We start from the raw sequence: 14,723 nt of genomic DNA on the forward strand, positions 1-14,723 counted from the left end.
GCAGCCCTTCAGGATTTTTCTGACAGTGGTTAGTTTAGGTTAGGTCAGGTCAGGTCAGATCAGATCAGATCATTTTACAAACTAACCACTGTCAGAAAAATCCTGAAGGGCTACCCATCCAAGGGACAAGTTTTCAGGATTATTTAAACACTTAAAGAAACATGTTTTCAGAAATTGGATGGGCTGCCCTTCCAGTCGCTGCACAAACAAACCATTGCCAGAAAAATCCTGAAGGGCTGCCCTTCCAAGGGGCAGCATTTCAGTCGCCCCGTTGTTTACGTTTGCCGAGCTGCGGGTCGTGTTCGGACGGAGGTTTGCGCTTCCCAGTCGGGTAGTGAGTGGCGCGATGGCCGATAAGTCACGCGCCGTGTCGACTGTCGAAGAAGAGCGCCGGTGCGTGACGGCACGCCACGCTCTTCAGCCGGGGTTGGCAGCCCTGCTCCGAGCCCCGCCCGCCCGGGCAGGGTCGCTGTCGGACGTTGCGAAGCAGAGGGCCCGGTTTGACAGCTGCGTCGCTTGTATGAGTAGGCCTTCTTTATAACTGAATCCCCGGGAATAGTGGGCTGTTAGAACTCCCAACGTTTACACACAGAAATTTAAGCTATGATTCGGCTTTAGTAAGGAAAAATTGAACATTTTGTATGTTGGTTTTCCTTTACATGTTTTAATACTTTTTTCTTAAGCAAATTATTTTAATTCGTTCAAACAAGTCATATATTTATATAAATCTTATTAAATAAAGCCCTCATGTCAAGTGTGTATGAAAGAAATGCTTGCAAAACACGTGTGCAGAACGGAATTAAATATAGACTACTTAGAAACACAATTCCCATGTTAGCCATGTTGGGCTATAATGGGCAGGGTATATGTACATTATTGTGGCCCACTAAGGATAAAAAAAAATTCCTCCAGAAATAATATCTGTGTAGCCTTGTGTAGCTTGGTTGCTATGATTTTGTTATTCTGCTTAGCTTGTTTTTATTGTTTTAAATCCTGGAAGCGAGCTGTCTGGGTCCCTGGCTCAAGATATCCGCGTGGTGTCTGTAATACACTGAGGGCGGATGCGTATTTAAGTTTTTAACTGTATTTGTAGAACAGTGAAAACATTGAAACGCGTGTTTTCTGAACAATTTTTAGGCATGTAACTCCCGATATAGATTCTTGAAAGCACTCAGGGGACTTGCATTACACCTTTATCTTTATTTCTCCGCCGTATAATGTAATGGTTTCCGCTCAAATAAGCTCCGCGCTAGAAGCACCAGCTAGTCACCAACACAAATACACCCCTGAGCAGACGGGCCCCTCAAAGCCTTTTCAGCACGCCTGAATGCTTGCTTTCGTGTAATTTCGGGAATTTTTGAAATTCACGCGCAATTAAACGTTTTTAACGTTCGACTTTGCAGTACGGAAGCAGCCATGCGGGAGACCCTACTGTGTTTGCTAACAGCTCGCCTCAATAATGACAGAGACCAGGTGTCAAGTAACGTACCGAAGGGTACTTGCTGCAATTATCAAATCAATACTGTTCTCGTTTTTAATGGCTTAAGTATCTTTTGTTACCTCACGCTTATAGCTCTTTTTTTTTTTTAACTGGGGCAAAAAAAAATACCGATGTCACGAAGGCAATTCGGGCGTGTTGAGAAGTCTTTGTGAAGTGTAGGATTCCATCTACCATCAGATGAGAAACATAAGATTTCCTGCGTTAGGTGTGTTACATAAATATTATCCTTGTAATAAATAGGTTTTTAAATTTTTTTCCCCCCGAAAGGGTGAGTTTACTCAAGTCTAGGTGATCGTAACTAAAAATGAATTTTTGGCTAGGTTAGGTTATCGACATTTAAAATTCCCTAAAATCGGGATCACGCGGAATCACGTTCCATAAATCTTCGCCCAGGTCGCCTCTGGACTCGCTGACTCGGTGAGAGATGGTCTGTAATGACCTCGCTGAACAAATCGCTCGCGTCTAATGGTTTCCAGCGACATTTCACGTGTAGAGAGAGGTATTAATTACAATGTTCAAAACGGTGAGCGAGTATGCGGAATGAAAGTGCCCAATAGTACAGACATGCGAGCATAGGCGTACCCAGGGGGGGGGGGGGGGTGTTTTGAGGGTTCAAACACCCCCCCCCCCCTGAAATAAAGGCAAGAATATTATGAACACTCATGTCATTCGAAACTCATTTTCTGAAGTGTCACACCGAGCTTTGAATATATATACTGTATAGAAGTCGCCAGCCCAGGTTAAAATTTCTAATACGGTTTTGAGGTAGTTGCTTAATTCACCGCCGCAATCGCCACCATCTCTAGGGCATCGACTTGTGGTGGTCCCTAGCGGACAAGTGTCGAACTCTTCACACACCCCTTCCCCCTCCCGTTGAACTACCTTGAGCTGCAGTGAATGATAGGTGGAGGGTGCGGGGAATGACAGCGGGCGACAGCGCTGCGCTCTAACGTGTAAATAACAACTAAGACGATATAGGGCGTTACGGCAGCGCACTGCAGCGGTGAAGTTCCCAAGCTGCTCATCATACGCTCCTGAAAAACGTAGAGTAAATCGTATCCACTCGCGACTTCTATACAGTATATATATTCAAAGATATTACAGAATGGTCGCTGGGTGCTCACTGTCAAGTAGGAAAACCCACTGTTCTCGCTATACCTGACGCACAAACACTGAAGTACGTCTTAATCACGTCTCTTACAACTGCATTCAGATGGCGATACCTTGACGCTACTTTTCCTCGGTTCTCTCTCTCTTTCTCTCAAATGTTTTTTTTTTCCCCCTTGAGGAATGCACTGCACGTAGGCAGCGATTTCATTCCATCTGTCACCACTCCCGGGCAGCACAGCCGCTTTGGTTGAATACTGTTCGCTAGAGGTGGGTCGAAAAGTATCAATCTGATACTTTGTCACTGATACGCGCCTGTATCAGGAACGGCAAACGAGTACACTTGAAAAGTATCAGAGACTTTAGTATCAGTTCAGAATTCACCTGGAACAACACCACGGCCAATGTGCGCGTGCGCAGAACCCGATCGCAGAATATGACGGTCACTTGGGCGGAGCTTGTGAAAGGGGAGGGAGCAGGAACGACGAATAAGGGATAAAGAAGGGAAAGAATGTAGGGGAGGAAGCGCAGGGGAAGGCGTTGAAGGAGAGGCGCAAAGCGAAATTGTTACGAGTCGTTTGGTTATTGTCCCACATCAAAGTACGCTCAGTGCGCAGTGCGTGCACAGTCTCGTTCAATAATAAAACTAATGAAATTTTAATGTTAAAAAGTACATTAATACAAGATATAATATTTATATTTGTGCACCTAACAGCTATGAAAATGCAAATAAATTCTCAGTTGACACTAATAACAGATGTAATCAACATATGGACTTTTTTTTCCGAAAACAATTATTAACTAGTGTTTTCATACATTAAAAGATTACGATTTTATAAAAAATTAAAAATTAAAAAAAAAAAACAGATACGTACATTAGTGAGCATACTATATCAATGTTTACGTTTCAAATGTTTCTTCAGATTAGTCGATGATTTAATACTCAGTTTTTGTTTACACAAATTACAATTAGTAAACTCATTATTTTCCGTGAAAAAATTCCACACAAATGAAGTCTTTTTCGTGCACTTATCCATTCCTTATTTCACTGTAAAGATACTAACTACAAAGCATGACAGCCCGCAACATGGTGGGTGATACACGGCCAGGACGAACTGCAGTGAATGTTGAACTGATTGATACTGGCTGTATCAGGCGGGCATGAGAGTAACAGAGGTAGAGAATTACCGGGCGTGATAAATAATGTATCAGATTCTCCTTCCGGTCGCACGGTCTGCGTACGCGGAGCTTTGTTGCCTCCTGGGACCGTCTGATACAGAAGTATCAGAGACTTGTACCTAGGTACATTACTGTATCAGTATCAGGTTGGGACTGATACCGAAGATTGCTGTCCCAACCCACCTCTTCTGTTCGCTAAAGCCCACCCTGTGCACTGCACTCGGTTGAACACGCTCTCTGCCCACTGCTGCGCGACCGCCACTAGGTCCTGCCCCGAACACACGTGGCGAGCCAGCGCTGCAGCGACTGCTCTTGACGAGTCACGTGTTGTGCGGCGACCAACTCACAGCTGCACCATGGGCGTCGCAACCGGGGGGGGGGGGGGGGGTTTCACGCCCCCCCCCCCCCCCCCCAATAATAAATCTTCAATTTCGTCCCCTCCAATAATATAGCCTATTTAGTTTCGTAGTTATATTAAAAATATGATTTCTGTAATATAACCCATGTTGCGCATGGTGCATTTAGTCCAATCGTGGTAATGTGAGCACTGTGTTTTTTCAAATTTGTTCTCTGAAAATATTTTTTATATAAAAAATATATATTGCAACCCACTATAATTTAGGAAAGAAAAATGCCTAAAAACCACCTTTTTGCACCTTCAAACCCCAAATTTTCCCGGACCCCCCCGCTTTCTTTCCTGGCCCCGAAGTTCATGTTTTTTTCCCGTATCTTTAATGTGGCTATCCTAACCAAATCAACCGTCCACAAATGTTTTAAAGTATTTATAATGTAGCTAACCTAACCTAATTGACCATTAGTTATCATGAGTTACAATGAACAAAAAAAACCGAAGATGCACGATCGGGAGTTTGGCTCTCTCGTCTGTGAACAGAAGGCTTCCCGTGCTGGAGGAAGTGTGTCGTTAGTCGCCAATTGAGCGTCGCGCTGCCCGCCGCAGAGACTGTGTGCGCCTGTCAGCTGTCAGGCTGTCGGCTGTCAGGCTGTCACTGTCCCCGCGTGGCCCCCGACATCCATTCCAGAGCACCCCGGGGAAACTGACCGGCTCGCAGGTAAGCATCAGACCTCAAACATCTGACGGATGATCTGATTCTTGCGTCTGGTTTCCGTTTCTCTTTTCTCACCTAATATTTTCGCGTCGCGTACCCACAAAAACTTGAATATGTTCTCTCTTGCCAATTAATTTTTTTGTACCCCGGAGCGTAAATTTATTTTTTTGTGTGTGGGATGTTCGTTATCAAAAAATCCTACTTGCAGGAATTATTTTAATTACATCGAGGCCAATAGCGTCTTCTTATCTTTATATTTCTGTAACCACCGATCTCCCGTTGGTCGGTACAGCGGCTGTACAAGTATCGGCCTGGGCTGTTGGGAGTCTGTACACAGCAGTTTTCTAGCTGTCGGCGTTGTAGTCAATTTGGCATTCGGCGTAATGGTTTTCGGCGTTATTGTACGTTCGGCGTTGTGGTATTTCGGCGTTGTGGTGCGTCCCCGCCAACGATCATGCCGACAGCTTGAGCGATCTCACCTACTGCAGCAGTACATTTTTCGCTTCTTGTCTCGGTTATTCGAACGATTTCAATGTTCTTGTTTCGGCTCTATTGTTCAAGTTGGTTTATTCTTTCTTCCGGCTCGTTGACCGACATTTTTAAACTTTTAAAAACACAAATTATTTTCCCTTCATATACACGCTGCCAACTGTGGAGAAGTTTTATCTTGTATAATTCTGTTAAGTCGTGAAAACCAATTTTTTCACTCTAGTATTTATTTCAACAATTTCAGCGTTAACGAACGTGTTTAATTAATTACACTTCTGTGAGTCTAAAGATTTTTGTTTCAAATTAAAATATTTGAAATGCGTTCAAAGATAATTTAATAAATGTACTAATAAGTATCTAAATAAATTTTAAAAAAACTTCTGAAACTTGTAATGTAATATAATTTGACACGCAAACCCTTGCAGATATTTTGAGGTTATGATTTCACCCGTCCGTCCGACAAAAGCATGGAGTTACCAAGCTTTGACGGACGAACGGACGGATGGATACAATATTCCGGGACATCCGATTGGCTTCAGGTCACGTGATTAATGTGCGGGTCGGCAGGGTGTGCCGAAAAAAAAAAAAAATGATCCGCGGACAAGAAACGATGGCGACGCAGTGAAAAGGAACGTTACCCAACAGCCGGTAAACCTTGGCGCTTTTTTTTTTTTTTTTTTTTTCACCGAGAGAGCGTGCGTCACACGTCACCTCGTCCCTAGTGTCATGCCCTCCTTTCCCTCGGGATCCGCTCCAGCCAATCTCTGGTTGCAGCCTATACCGTGGCTGTACAGGGGGCGAAGTCCTGGCGGTTCGGAAGCGTTTGAGCTAAATAAGGCTTCGGATATATCATTTTGGAAATAATATTACAACCCATAAGTTGGCAACAATGATGTATTGCCTCCAAATGACCGCTCCTCCATGGAAGCGGTAGAAATTGTGTTTTCAAGTACAGTCTATATTATATATCTCAGGAATCATGGCTGCTGGTTCACACCGTAGGCCACTCAAAAAAAAAAAATATATATATATATATATATCAGGCCAGTGTGCACATCGTGTTGCTGCAAGCACGTATTTCCTACAAACTTAAAATGTCTGTTTCATGTGTTTATTAACATTTATACATATGAATGTAATTACGCTTTGTCTTAACGAAATAGATACTGCTACAAATAGTTTCTCCTGTGAAATAATAATTGCTGTTTAGCATTGAATAATTATTTTCGGTTAGTAATAATACTGTTAATAGGAATTGTCATGGTCTTTGGAAAAATCAACAACTTGCGAAATAAAATAAAAAATTATTAAAGCTTATTATAACTAACTATGCTATACAAAATAAAATTTTTAATGTTAAAAATCCGTGTAATATCAGTCTTGTAAAAGTGGGCGCCATTTACTCGGTACCACAAACTAATACATAAGAATGAGACATACTATAGCTATCGCGGCCACTTAGGACTGGTTCATGTTTCTCATCTTATACATTTATTATTTTTTATTTATTTTTCATTAGTATTGCTTATGATACGTTTGTCATTTTCGTCCAATTTTGTTTACGATGCATTTTAACTCCAATTAATACACATTAGTTAAGATATAGGGTGAGCATTTTTATTCGACATGAGCTGCGAGGAACATCAAACTTATACAGCTGAACTTTCTTATTTAATATAATTACCTATAACACGTTCAGTATGTCTGGTGTGGGGACGCACTACAACGCCGAAATACACTAACGCCGAAAAATGTCATTGCAGGACTGCCACAAAGGTTAGGTTAAGTTAGACTAGGTTAGGTTAGACTAGGTTAGGTTGGACTAGGTCAGGTTGGACTAGGTCAGGTTGGACTAGGTCAGGTTGGACTAGGTCAGGTTGGACTAGGTCAGGTTGGACTAGGTTATGTTAGACTAGGTTATGTTAGACTAGGTTAGGTTAGACTAGGTTAGGTTAGACTAGGTTAGGTTAGACTAGGTTAGGTTAGACTAGGTTAGGTTAGACTAGGTTAGGTTAGACTAGGTTAGGTTAGACTAGGTTAGGTTAGACTAGGTTAGGTTAGACTAGGTTAGGTTATATTACGCTAGGTTAGGTAAGGTTAGGTTTTATGTGGTATTTTGGCGTTAGGTACATTTAAGAAACACACACAAATTCATTCATTTGTTATTTCGGCGTTGTGGTACACAGCAGTTTTCTAGCTGTCGGCGTTGTGGTCAATTTTGACATTAGGCGTTATGGTATTTCGGCGTTGTGGTAATGACCCGTCTGGTGTTACGTAAATCAGTGTTTGTTTGGTTTAATGCCGCTCTAAAGTCGGCGTACATACCTTCTCGCGCGCGACCAGAAATAGCAGCCTTTAATACCTAGTCTTTATGGTGCCCTAGTTTGGTTTGTTACGTCACAGTGTCTAGGTCTGGTATCTTTTTTTCCTTGCAGAAGCACCCATTGAGAGAAACTAGTGGTCCGGGGGCAATTACCTAATGAACAACTTTTCAAATCCCACAATTAAAAAAAAATACATATAAAGACTGAGCGTTACCGGACTTAACTGTAAACATAACTTGCAAGGTCTCCAGTGAACTCATAATGTTCGCCAGCTTTCACGGCCATCGTCTGAAGTAGCTTGGCTTCTGGGTTGTAGCCGCGTCCTTGGCAAATAATTCACCGACGTTCTTACCTCAGTAGGTAACTGCTCCCTGATGATGGCGACTGCAATGTCGACCGAAACGTCGGTGAATTATCCGCCAAGGACGCGGCTACAACCGAGAAGCCAAGCTACTCCAGTGAACTCTGTTAGCAAGAGACTTGCAGATTTTGTTCTGTAATTATCATTTTTTTTAAAAAAATCTCTAAAATCAGTTGGGCCCGGGGTTGCTGGTATCTCGCACCTGTCTAAAAAAAAAGGGGGGGGGGGGGGTTCTTGAAAGTCGATTTACGGACGATAAGTTTACGTGATAACGTCATAAGAAAACATTGATGAAAATTTGCATACTTTTTAATTTTCAAATAATATTTACAGTTTTTGCAAATTTAATTTAAATAATGTGTTTGAATATAATCACGAACAATTAGTTATAGAAATAAACTGAAATCAAATCAATGTCAATAAATTGTTAATTTGAAATGACGAAATGGGCCAAATAAATCAAATTATTTAAATTATTGCTTTTAAAAAGCCCGCCTTAACCTGTTTGATATTATAGAAGATTTTCTCGCACGGTGGTTGGCCGGTTCTTGCACGCTCGGCCCAGGCGGAACGTGACAATGAGTCATGCTTTTTCCGTGCGTGCAGCGATTTACAAGACGTTGTCACATCAAAAAGTGTTCGCCTCGCCTTGCAGAGGGTGTGCGAGGCGAGCGAGTGGGTTAGTCACGTGCGTGCTCGAGGCAGAAGCAGGTTCGGCCCGGGCCTGCCAGTCGCCAGTCCGGTCACGCGCCGTCCTGTGACGTCAGCCGTCAGTCGCCCGGCTCGCTCGAGGCTGTCCTGACTGGCACGCCGCACACCGGGCACGCACCACGACGCCGAACCTACAATAACGCCGAAAACCATAACGCCGAAATGCCAAATTGACCGCAACGCCGACAGCTAGAAAACTGATGTGTACCACAACGCCGAAATACCACAACCCCGAAAAAAGTCATTGCAGGACTGCCACAAAGGTTAGGTTAGGTAAGGTTAGCACACAAATTCATTCAAGTTGTTTTTCATTTTGCTCCTGTGCCCCCCCTCCCCCCCCCCTCTTCCCCGCTGCAACATTTTTCGGCGTTGAGGTACACAGCAGTTTTCTAGCTGTCGGCGTTGCGGTCAATTTGGCGTTCGGCGTTATTGTACGTTTGGCGTTGTGGTATTTCGGCGTTGTGGAAACGACCCCCGCACACTTTCCAATCCTTGCTTCCACCGCCTCCCAGTATGTTGTATCGACTCAAGCCAGAGGGATGTCATTAGCGCAGCCACGTTTGTTTGACTTGAGGTTACATCAAAATATTTTGCATACAGGACGGGTCCTAAAATATGACGGATGTTGGCCAATCGAAATCGAGCTAGTGAAAACGGAAATGACACCAGTTTTCCGTCTCGACGATTTTTTAAAATGGCGAAGAGCAAAGAGGTTATAAAAGTTGAATAACTAAAATAATGTTTATATGAGTGTCGTATGCCAAAACATTTTATGTGTAAAAATAAAATTATTTGTTTTGAAAAAAAAACTGACAATTATTTAATTATGTAATCAATATTATAATGGATTACATTTATACACGTTCAAAAATTTCACGTATGCTCCGAAAGAATAACTAGTTCATTAATTCCATCCAGCACTGTGATGCATTATTTAATTTCAAAATTGAGATTAAAATTGAAAAATAAATTGAGACGGCTCAGACCAAAAATAAACTTCGATAGTGGGACATGATTTAAAACATATTTGAGGTTTATTGTCCAAATTTATATACTCGAGAAAAATTGGAAGCTATGTTGCGTCCAATACTACCGCTCCAGCTGTATTGTCAAATATACTGGCGACAAATATTCCACTGTGTGACAGGGCCTTAACCAATACCGTTGGACACATCTGTGATGTTAGAGCGACAGACTTCCAAATTAATTTATTTCCCATCGCATCGCGGGCGAAGTAATTAAAACGAACAACAGAATTCAGTTTCAGTAACTGGTGCATTGGTAATACTATTATGCTTCGTATATTTTTGTTGTTTTGTTTGCTAAATTCTTTTTTGTGAATTTTTTTTAAGTACGTTTACGTACTATAATTTTTACCTAGTACATGTTAATTTCGGATGAAACAAAAATTTTCTCAAATAGTTTAATTGAAAAAAAATTGGAAGTTATAAATATTACTAGTCGATATATCTCACGGTTAAAAATAGCAAGTTCGCAATAACGTGATATGTCGCGCTACTGTGAGTCCAGCTTTACTGTGCCTTTGGCGTGGTCGAACTTCTTACATTGGGCGAGTAGTCACTCGTGGCGAGTTTGCCCACTCGCTCGGCGAGTGTCGACTACTAGGGCGACAGAAACTCGTCTACTCGCGCACGAGAAATTGTTTCTGTAATTTAATGTATGTATTGTTAGTTTTGAATCACGTAGCTTATGGTCATTTTCAAAATTTAAAATTGATAAAAAACAGTACTTTAGATTTTTTTTTTTATCAATTTCGTTCAGACGTTCGAGCGGCGAGTCTGTCGGATTTCATCAAGCAAGTTTGTCACTATTTTCGCGACGAGTTTGTACGCAGGCGAGTAGATAAGTGTGGTCGTCCAGTGTAATGGAGGCTTTGAACACCGATGTACTTTTCTTCGGGAAGCCTACGATGTACATTCTGTATTGCACAGAATCGAACAAGCCAACCTTCGGCCAAACGTCGGCATTAAAATGATTTGACAGTATTTTTAATGTAGCTATACTAACCTAACATAACCGACCATCCACAATTTTGTAAAGTAATAAACAAAAAAAACTGACGAAGTTGGCCGAAGGTAGATATTCGGGCTTGTTCAGGTCTGTGCAATACAGAATGTACATCATAGGCTCTTCACTTTCTTCACTGTCATTCACCGACAACCTACATACATCCAGTACTGTCTTCTCTGTCCATCGTACATTTAACCAGTGCAATTAGATGCCGAATCCAGTAACCCGTGAACGGCTTACCAGACAGACGACCTAGTTTGAAAGTACGCGCACTGACAGCAAGGCCGTCTAAAACTATGCTGGGGCCCTTGGGAACACAAGAATTTGGGGCCCTTTTGGAAAGTAAAGAAAGCGAATTATACTAACAATTTCCTATTATGATCTTCTAATTATCATGGGTAATCAAATTAACAATGTAATGTGTCATTAATGATATTACCTAGTACACTGCTGTTTTTTTGGTTACTATTAAGATAATGGTTTCTTTCGAAATTTCTGTTGAGCAAAATCTTCCATAGACAATGTCAACAGCTATTTCAGGCCTCGTTTAGACTGTGCAGCTTGACTTTGGAGCTGGAGTGGTTTACATGTTTGATCGCTAGATTGTGTACTTGTTAAATTAGGATGCGTTCTGAAATATCATCAATTAGTGCAACCCGACGAACAAAAATTTTGACGGTGGCGCTGTTAGGTACTGTGCTCGACAGAAATGTTTTGAGGATAAATGTGAGAGAAATTGTCAGTCCTTCGGGACCCCTGAGGATGGTGGGCCCGTGTGCCCGTGTGCCCTTGTGGTGAAGACGGTATTGCCTGACAGACGCCTGCCCGTAGAGCCGATAATCGCGGGTGTGCATTTCCTTCGCGGCTGGTTTGAGCTCCCTCGGCTGCGAGACGAGTTATGAAACACGAGAGGATGGAATGTCGGTCAAGGGCTGCGCCCCGTCGCCTGTTCACCCCCTCCCCCCCACTCACCCCCCCTCACCAGGAGTGACGTCACACGCAAGCACTCTCCGTGGATCACGTGGTCGGGGGCCCTCCACAGTTGCTGTGCGGCAAACCGAACCACTTCGGAAAAATAAAACACATGTTACTCGTGTTTCGACACGAAGTGTTAAACTTTACTTATTTTCAACTTTGTGAAACACTCGAGATTATTAGTTTTAAATATTTTGACGTGATAACGTCTTATAAATCGATGGAACGCCGGCTGCACGCACGAAAAAGCATGATTCATTGTCACGTTCCGCCTGAGCCCAGCGTGCAATAACCGGCCAACCACCGTGCGAGAAAAATCTTCTATGATATCAAACAGGTTAAGGTAATGCAATTTTTCATCAAATGTTTTCTTATGACGTTATCACGTAAAATTATCGTCCGTAAACCGACTTTACAACCCCCCCCCCCCCCCCTGAAGCCTATCTCACACGATGGAAGGTGTCATTCAGAGTCCGCTAGAAGCTAGTCAAACCTCCATGACAGCAGGTATGGATGTTTCTATGGAATGAACTATCACCCGTGGAATTGTGACTGGTGTAGGCCCAGCTCGTGCGAATGGTTATGTTACGTGTTATGTTGTATAAACATGGATGTTTCTTATGATTGCAGCATGTTGTTGTTAACTGCTTCAACAGACCACACGTTCACCGGGTTTAAATTCAATAATCAAGATCTTCAATCCCTCATAAATAAATTACAATTTTAAACACTAGAGACACACTACCGCTTCATTCTGATTGGATACAATTTTCACCTTCTACGAAACCTTCCACGGTGTGTAGAGCTTCAGAAAACACCATGCTTAAGATAGTTGTTAATGTTTACGAAAGAAAAAAAACATTTAAGACTACTTTTGTTTCCGGATTTAGTTTTCAAACCGTGCTTTCAAAATAATTTTTGGGTTTGAAACATCCGGTTGAGATTCATGGAAGCATTTTTATCTTCTTTTCCCCGCCACCTAATATCATGGATACCGGTCAAATATCATAGTTCTCCTAGGCGCGCCAGTTCAGAAGCGACACCGCGCTAGAAGCACCAGCGAATATCTCACCACCCCACTTCACTAACACATTCACCGCTGACTAAGCGGGTTTCGTAAGAGTTTATTTTCTTATTTAATTTACAGTAAATTGTATTGTTGTAGTTTTGAACGACTTGTCCAATCTTTGTGAAAACCTGCACACACAAAAAAAAAAAGACCTAAAGAATGAAATTAACTAAACTAAACTACGTGTTAGTTTTTACAACAGTAAATAGTTGCATCGGGTTAACTACAAATTATCAGGCGAATGAATTAGCCGCAGTGATTCTACGGGAAATGAAGTTGTGTTTCTTCCACCTCTGTTGTGTTTTGTAATGTAGACATGAACCGCAAGCGGCCATTACAACGATCATGGTTGGCCAGCAGTTAGGATGATTGCCGTGTTATCTCGTTAACCGGTTGTGCCGCGCGCCATTGTCGTCACGAAACCTGCCTGACCAGGTCTCCGCTCGCGGCATTGTCCGTCCTCGTGGGCGCTTGGACGGACATCTGTCCGTGCGCGCCTGTTGCGAGTCTGGACGCGCAGTTGCAAATAGCAACAGCAACAGTAGCTCACAAGATCTGACCGCCAGGTTTTTCCAAACCACTGATTCACCAGAGGTGGCCCCCCCCCCCCCCCCCCAAACACTATGACTCACCCCCCCCCCTAAACTAATGATGCGCCCGCCCCCCCCCCCCCCTGAATTTTTTTATGCCATTTTCTAAATGATTTACTCAATTATTTTATAATATTATACTTTTCTAGTATTATATTTTATCACATTTTGCATTAATTAAAACTGATTTTCTAATAATAATTGTGGTCATATCAGGTAATATTTCCATCCTGAACCGACAGATGCCAAACTGCTTTTGTTGAGGAAAGTGCGGGGTTGCCAATTTGATTTACAAGATCCCTTTCAATTATAAAAGCACCAGAATCGTATTTTCACATTAGAAGCTATAATTATGTAAATAATATATACATTTTTCTCGTCTTTTAACCCCCCCCCCCCTGAAATTTTAATGACGCAGTCTGCGTCGTTACCCCCCCCCCCCCCTTGTGGGCACCCCTGGATTCACACTAGCGCGTAGGACGGTCGTGTACGTGGAAGGGAAAAGAATATATTTTATTTCTGTTGCGGACGCATGGCGCTACAACCAGTGAGAGTAGAGTAGGAAGCCATTTTAGCCGAACCAGAGAACTGTTTATATTTATCAAACGTATTGTGGCAAGTAATTGTCGAGATATTACAATGCTCGGGTGTAATTCCTGCTTCTAAAATCAATATATATATATTTTTTGCTTTAACTTATAAGTCACGGCAAAAATTGTAAATAAAAATAATTTGTGATGTTATTAGAATGGTTAAATAAAATTTTTATATAACCCTTTTATATGTTGAAGAACTGTGCTCACAAATTGCTGGTCATATGTCACGTAATAATCATTTGGTAGTTAATGTAGTTACTTACTAACACTGCCAACAGACGTCGGATGCATCGCGAAATGTCAAAGACCTCGGTTTTGATCCGACTTCGTCCGCGGCTTGCTGTGCGCTCGCTCGTGTTTTCCGGTTTGGGGACCCAGCCTTGCACCTCCTCCGAGGAGAACTATAGGCTGTCCCACGCTGAGACTGCAGTGCAGGGCAAACGACGCCCACTGTTGCCAGATTGCTGCTACTTGGCGTATTAATATTTAAATAAATACTTTGTATACTATCGATAATTGTTATAAGTTGTAGGATAATTTTAATTTCATCATTTGTTGATTTTTCTAAATTTCTATTATCTCAGTTGTGTACATTATAAAAGAAAAAAATTATCACTGTTAAACAGAAATTATTTGTATCATTCAGTCACCATTAGTCACAAGGCATTCCATTTATGATGTCTCATTGTCAAACAATGCCAAAATGTTTAATATTAAAATATA

At 42.1% G+C, this 14,723-nt stretch overlaps 1 protein-coding gene across 6 annotated transcripts in view; it reads left to right on the forward strand.

Moving 5' to 3' along the window:
* The window catches only part of LOC134537445 (bcl-2-related ovarian killer protein), a 72,835-nt gene that overhangs the window by 42,837 nt on the left and 15,275 nt on the right, over window positions 1–14,723 (forward strand). Inside the window, exon 4 of one of the 6 annotated variants that reach the window (XM_063377889.1) lies at window positions 4,680–4,857. The exons of the other annotated variants lie outside the window; for them this stretch is intronic. The gene's annotated coding sequence lies outside the window, so the exon portion shown is untranslated. The remainder of the gene's footprint in view (window positions 1–4,679; window positions 4,858–14,723) is intronic. 6 annotated transcript variants of the gene reach the window in all.

This window comes from Bacillus rossius, chromosome 12, assembly GCF_032445375.1.
Source record: "Bacillus rossius redtenbacheri isolate Brsri chromosome 12, Brsri_v3, whole genome shotgun sequence".
NCBI classification, from domain to species: Eukaryota; Metazoa; Arthropoda; class Insecta; order Phasmatodea; family Bacillidae; genus Bacillus; species Bacillus rossius.